Here is a 6,371-nt window from a genome sequence, read left to right as displayed (position 1 = left end):
TGGTGGCGCAGTGGTTGAGAGTCCGCCTGCCGATGCAGGGGCCACGGGTTCGTGCCCCAGTCTGGGAAGACTCCACATGCCGCGGAGCGGCTGGGCCCGTTGAGCCTCTGCGTCTGCAACGGGAGAGGCCACAAGAGTGAGAGGCCCGTGTACCACAAAAAAAAAAAAAAGTGCAGTCACAACAGTGAGGGTGCCAATGAGTGCAGCTGCCACCACCCCCTCCTCCAGCTCTGTTCCCCCATCCAGGCCACCTCCCTCCATCTATGAGGCGGGAAGGCTGAGAATCCTCAGATGCCTTCCCTGTACCCCACAATGCCCCCCACACGGCAGGGGTGGAGGACTTGCAGCTCGCCCAATGGCCACCTCAGGCCACCTCTCCCTGGCCCACCTTCCTCTGGCCCCAATAGCCTCCCCATCCTCTAAGACCCCTCCCAGCCCTGACATTCTATTATTCTAAGGCTTTTCACAGAGGGCCAGACCGAGGCCCAGAGGTGGGAAGTGATTCATCCAAGGTCACACAGCAAGTCTATAACTAAACCAGAAATTGCTCCCAAGGCTCTGACTCCTGGTATAGGGTTTCTGCAACACAGCACACTGCCCACCACATTCATTCAATCCTTCATTCAGTGGGAGCATGAGCTGAGCTCCCACTATGCAGCAGACACAGAGATACAACAGAGAACAAAACAGGCCGCTGTCTGCCCTCCCAGAGCTTCCAATCTAGTGGGGGAGTCGGACACGGCAGCCTTGCCCAGAAGTGTACGTGAGGGAGATGGTGGGTTAAGGAGAAGACGCTGCCCAGCCCTCAAGGTGCTTCTATTCCAGTAGACACGTGACCAAAACGGAGAGAAGTCCGTTCAAGGCCAACCACAGTGCACAGCGTGGAGATCTTTATGGGCCCCTGGACTAAGGACAGGAGGGACTTTAGGGGGACAGCGGTTCCTCCAGAGCCTCTCCCACACTCATCACCTGTCCCAGGTGTCCCTCTGTGCCCCCTCTTCTGGCCCTGACCCCATGGGCCCCTCCCCAGGTCAGGGAGGAATGATTCTGTGAAACTTCTTCACACTGAGGGCGAGCTGTTTCCATACTCCTCCCTGCTTACAGGGGAGGAGTGATGAGAAGAGAATGTCTTTTTTTTTTTTTTTTTTAGAATGTCTTTTTAAAGAAAAAGGTTCGTTCTCCACCCAAGCGAAAGGTTCCCAAATAGAGGCATTTCAAGCACCCTCGGGGAAGATGTTTAATTGTGAAAGGACTTTCCTGGACCCCCTGAAGTCCCACCCCCCTGGAAGCCACCACTGGGCAGAAAAGAGGCTGAGGCTCACCCGGTCTCACACCCCCATGCTGGCCCCCCTGCTGCCCACGGCCCCCCTCCCCAGAGCCCAAGGACACCATCAAAATCTGCTCCCATCCCAGACACCTCTGCACAAATATTTACATAGCTCCTCTCAGGGGCTACAGCAGACACAACACAGAGGAGCCGCCTGCCCAACACTCTCCAGACCCCAGAGAAGGCCAGGAGTGGCCCACACCCTCGGTCATGGCAGGCCCGCCCGGCCCCCAGGGTGGGGCTGGGACAGGAAGCCCCCATGCAGGCCAGGGCACCCTGCTCCGGCTCAGCTGCCCTCCCTGGAGCCACGGAGGGAAAGCGCTGCTGGGCTCGGACGCAGCCCCCGAGCCCTACTCCCGACCACCATCATGCAGGTGTGCGCACCTGCCGGACTCCAAGCTGCCCTGGGTCCTGACCAGAAGGCCCGAGGTGGAGGGGGCCCCTCGGTGGCTTCCCCACAGCCCCGAAGTAAAGTACTACCTGTGTCTAACCTCATTCCTCCAGGGCTCACCCAGAAGAGAATTTTTTTTTTTTTTTTTTTTTTGAGAATGTCTTTTTAAAGAAAAAGGTTCGTTCTCCACCCAAGCGAAAGGTTCCCAAATAGAGGCATTTCAAGCACCCTCGGGGAAGATGTTTAATTGTGAAAGGACTTTCCTGGACCCCCTGAAGTCCCACCCCCCTGGAAGCCACCACTGGGCAGAAAAGAGGCTGAGGCTCACCCGGTCTCACACCCCCATGCTGGCCCCCCTGCTGCCCACGGCCCCCCTCCCCAGAGCCCAAGGACACCATCAAAATCTGCTCCCATCCCAGACACCTCTGCACAAATATTTACATAGCTCCTCTCAGGGGCTACAGCAGACACAACACAGAGGAGCCGCCTGCCCAACACTCTCCAGACCCCAGAGAAGGCCAGGAGTGGCCCACACCCTCGGTCATGGCAGGCCCGCCCGGCCCCCAGGGTGGGGCTGGGACAGGAAGCCCCCATGCAGGCCAGGGCACCCTGCTCCGGCTCAGCTGCCCTCCCTGGAGCCACGGAGGGAAAGCGCTGCTGGGCTCGGACGCAGCCCCCGAGCCCTACTCCCGACCACCATCATGCAGGTGTGCGCACCTGCCGGACTCCAAGCTGCCCTGGGTCCTGACCAGAAGGCCCGAGGTGGAGGGGGCCCCTCGGTGGCTTCCCCACAGCCCCGAAGTAAAGTACTACCTGTGTCTAACCTCATTCCTCCAGGGCTCACCCCGGCCTGCTCCATCTCAAGGACACAGAGCACACCCAGGTACCAGCCTCCATTTGACCTGCCTGCCAGCGTCAAAATACCCAAGGCCTCCTTCAGCAGCCACCCTGACCTGAGGATCACAGCTTGGAGGGGACAGGGCTGGGAGGGGAGAAGTGGGTATCTGAGCTTGGGGCCATGATGGAGAAGGGGGTGGTGTGGGAGGGTCACAGTGCAGAGTCAGATTTCAGCGACCAGGGAAGAGGCAGTGAAATGGCCTGGGGTGTGTGGAGAGTCACTGGTGCCAGGAGTACCTGTGCAATCACCTGGGAGGCTGAGGTCCGAGTCTGGGGACCACAGACCAGTGGGTGTGGGGTCACCTCTGGGGCTCTGGCTCCCCATGGGCTCGGGGGAGCACGCTGGCCCTCTGTCCCCACCCCTCCCCCAGCCCACAGCTCAGCTGTTGCAGCGGGGGGGCCCTCTGACCCTGTTACCATGACAACCGGCCTGCAGCTGGAGTGGAGAAGCCAACAGACTCTTCTCTAGAGACACCCCCATCCCCACCCACGCACAGGCTCCCAGGGACACAGGGACATGGAGACCAGGCCAGGACAGGCAGAGGTACGGGGAGCCAGACAGAGACTCGGAGATGTAGCCCAGAGAGGCGGGGGCCACCGAGGCAGAGAGAGAGAGGCAGGGAGGGAGCCTCGGGGGTACTGAAGGGGGGCAAGAAGAGAGACAGCTGCAGGGAGAGGGAGATACAGACCGCGGGGGACACGGCCGGCAGGGAGCCCTGAAGCAGAGACCACGGGCACAGGCAGCCGCTGAGCATGGCAGGGGCGGGGCAGAGAGGCGGGAACAAAGAGCAGAGAGGACACAAGGGCCAGAGTGCAGGGGACCTCCCCGAGGCCTGGCAGAGGAGGGGAGCATGTGAGGAGAAGCCGTGGTGGAAGGGCCCGAAGCCTCCCCAGGGCAACGTGGGAATGCAGGTGTGCACCAGCATCACTTGCTGCCGAGGCGCGGCCCAGAGCCCCAAGGGGATGCCACCACCTGCCAGCCCCAGGCTGCTGGGCCCTGATCCCAGCTGCACCTTAATCCCAGGCCTGACCTGAAGGAGCATGGACACAGGACCAGTGAGGGCCTGGCACCTCGTGTCTCTCCCTCCAGCCCACACCCCCCAGTCTGGCCTCCCCACCTCCCAGCAGTCCCAGCAGCTAAATAATGGGGCTGTCTGGCTCCAGGCCCTGAGGCTGCACAGAGCTAGGCTAGAGGCACCGACACAGCACAGCTGTCCATGGTGGTGCCTGCCAGCAAAAGGCCCCGCCTCCTTCCCAGCCACCCACCTCCCTGGGGCTAAAGCCCAGGGACCTGCTCTGCCCTGGCTGGTCCAGGCAAAGACCCTGAGAAAGGCCTGGACAGAAACAAGAGGTGGCACTGGCCTTCCTCACATCTACCTCCCTCCTCTGTCCACGCACAAGGCTGTGAGCCTGTGAGCTCATGCGTGCGCGCGCGCACACACACACACACCGCACACACACACACACCCCGCCCGGGTCAGGCACAGAGATCTGCCCGAGGGACTGAGCAGAGGGAGAGGGAGGGGAGGCAGAGGAAATCTGTCTGCACCCGAGGCCTCAAGTGCCAGGATAAGCAGCGGCCCACATAACCTGAGGGCCAAGGTCAGCCTGTTGGCCACCAGGAGACACCTGATCCCCATGGAAACTAGGTGAGAGCAGAGAAGGGGGCAGGCCGAGATGGCTGGCATAGGACCTTCTGGGTCACAGCACCATTTGGAGCAGTAACCTGGGGTGAGGAAAGAGCTTGAACTTGGGTTCTAGTCCCACACTCCCTCCACTGATTCGCTGGTAACTTGACCTCTGCTTCTCAGTTTTTCCATCTGTAACTTGAGTGGGCTGGATTAAGTGATCCTCAAGGTCACCAAGATTCCATGATAGCACCTCTGCAGAAGGGGTCCCACGGCCATCCTCTCCCAAAGGAGCCAGCCTGGGGCAGGAAGGAGGGAGGGCAGCTCCTCACACACACTACAGGGAAGACAGAATCACCCAGGCCCCTGCCGCCGAGGGGTCCGGCGGGCACACTATCCCAGAAGTAGAAACGGGCTCAAGGCAGTAACCAACTTGATCCGTATCACAGAATTTCTGGTGTTAGACCTGAACCCAGGACGTGTGTATTCACATTCTTCTCATGACACCAACTGTTTGCGAACTTTCAGAATAAAAGTGTGCATAAAGTAACGTGCAGTTTAGAGATATACCTGTAACCATTTTGCCTCCTTTTTAATACATGACAGCAGAGCAGAGTGGACAGGGCTCTGATCGGACAGACATGGTTCCATTCCCAGCTCTGCACACTCTAGGGAAGTTTCTTAATTTTCCTGAACTTCAGTTTCCTCATCCACAAAATGTAGAAAAAATAGTATCTACCTCCCAGGGTGGTTGTGAAGATTTCATGAGATGATGCAAGTGAAACATTCGGCCCAGTGTCCAGCGCATAGAAGGCGCCCATTGATATTAGCTAGTACTAGATAGCCAGGCAGATATAAAAGCATCTGCTCTGATGAAGGTTCTGGCGGGATGTCAGTGAAGAACCAGAAAGGAGGCCCTGCCTTCAGAGTTTGCATCTAATCTCCCAGCCAGAGGCCCATTTGCTGTGAGCAAACCCTTTTCCACAGGTCCCCAGTGACTGTCCCCCACTCTGATTCTGTCCAGGGAGCTCACAGCTGGGCACCCCTGCAAAAGCAGCGTCATCAGGGCATGTAATCCTTTGCAGCCAACCCTGAGCATAGCATACAGGGGAGGTTCCAAGGGACAGGGCCAGAGGCATACGGGGGCTGCTGGCTCACTGCCCCCAGGAAGAGACAGAGAGCGCTGTCTACAGCAGGTAAGCTCGCTGTGGGCAGGAACCTCCTCTGTCTTGAACACTGCTCCATCTCCAAGACCTTGCTGCACCTGGCTCACAGGGGTTCAGTAAATGCTCATCAGATACACACTGGTGAGCGACAGGGTTTGGGCACTGGTGGGCAGCCCTGCGGCACCTTCCAGAGCCCCCTCCCCAGCCGCCTGATACCTGCAGGTCCCCCCAAGCCCTGCGGCACTGCCCTCCCTGAGCAAAGGCCACCCCACCAGGGCAGGGGCGGTGTGGGAGCAGCCCCACCCAGGGCTCTGTTTATCCGCTCTCCGCTCTCTGCTCTCCGCTCTCCGGAAGACAGCGCAGCTGGGCGGGGAGGCAGTGGCTGAGCAGAGACACCTGGCGCAGGAAGGGGTGGCGCTCAAAAGATGGGACTAAGGGAACTGAGGTTGTGGGGAGAGGCACACACCTCCCGCCAGGTGCAGCTGAAGGGCAGAAGAGAGGGGGCAGGAGAGGGGCGGCAGAGAGCCAGCCAGAGTCCTGCAGCCCTTCCCCGCCTCGCCCTCAGTGACAACTCCCCAGACCAGTCGGTCACCTGGCAGAGGCGAGGGTAGCTAGAGGCCTGTGGGCGGAGGTCGGCGCCCAGCCACCGGCCTGGACTTCCATTACCTCCATCCATGCACGCACCTGCCATCCCGGTGCTGCCGTCACACTCCAACCCACCTAGCTCAACGTGCCCACATCTGCCCAGGGAGGAAGGAACCAGAGACTCCAGACCACAATCAAGCAGCCCCTTGGGCACCCCGTAAACCATCCCACCAGAGTGCTTGGGGTAAAGAGACCCGGACCGCCGTACAGCCCCAATATCCAGCCCGCGCCTCCCACCTGGCGCACCCCAAAGGCCCCTGCTGAGGTCACGCGCCGCTGCAACAGGCCGGGGCTCCGGCCAATCGCCGGCCGCCCCC

General features: G+C 60.1%; 1 protein-coding gene across 1 annotated transcript in view; it reads right to left on the bottom strand.

Moving 5' to 3' along the window:
• The window catches only part of KCNH2 (potassium voltage-gated channel subfamily H member 2), a 35,887-nt gene that overhangs the window by 25,636 nt on the left and 3,880 nt on the right, over positions 1–6,371 (bottom strand). The window lies entirely within an intron of this gene.

The sequence above is a fragment of the Lipotes vexillifer genome, unplaced genomic scaffold, assembly GCF_000442215.2.
Source record: "Lipotes vexillifer unplaced genomic scaffold, Lipotes_vexillifer_v1.1 scaffold472, whole genome shotgun sequence".
NCBI lineage: Eukaryota > Metazoa > Chordata > Mammalia > Artiodactyla > Lipotidae > Lipotes > Lipotes vexillifer.
Note: the sequence above shows the minus strand (reverse complement) of the source record. Positions and strands in the feature narration are given on the sequence as shown.